The following is a 647-nucleotide window of genomic DNA, read 5'->3' as shown; positions in this document are numbered from 1 at the left end:
TACTACGAGGAAATGGCTTGTGGTTGATACTCTCCCTGCAGAGGGACAGTGTTCACTTGGGGCTGGGGGGTGGACTTTGCAGGATGGCTTCAAGGAAAAACGTGAACTGCTCATTGCAGATGGAGGCTCCTCCTGGCTCAGAGACCACAGAAGCCCCGATATGCTAGTAGGAGAGACACCCATCAGACAATGGGGCTTAGGTCCGCAGAACCCCTCCTCAGGCAGTGGTCACTCAGCCCAGTCGCAGGCCCCGAAGGCAGAGGTGGGCATCAAATACTGTCCACAGAGAATGGCACAGTCCGCAGAGGAGCCATCCTGAAGAACGACAGTGGTCAGGGAAGGCTTCCGGCCGACCAACTGTCCATGGCACAAGGTAGGGGCAGGACACCTCCTCCTGGTGTGGCCATCCCCGCGGCTCTGCAGGAGCAACACGTGCTGGCGGGGGAGAGGTGCTAAGTTGTGTAACACTCCAGCCAGCCACTGTGCTGAGCAAGAGCTGGGGCTGTGCTTAAAATATCCAGGCAGAACTTCAGAGGTGCCAGCGAGCCAGCAGCACCCTAAAGGGCTTCGCAGAGCCGCCCACTGCCTGCTTTCCAGAAGAAGCCACTCACACAGCATCCCCCACACGCGGAGCCATGTGTCCCCAC

Source organism: Octodon degus, unplaced genomic scaffold, assembly GCF_000260255.1.
Source record: "Octodon degus isolate 3935 unplaced genomic scaffold, OctDeg1.0 scaffold00010, whole genome shotgun sequence".
Lineage (NCBI taxonomy): Eukaryota > Metazoa > Chordata > Mammalia > Rodentia > Octodontidae > Octodon > Octodon degus.
This window is presented reverse-complemented; position numbering follows the sequence as displayed.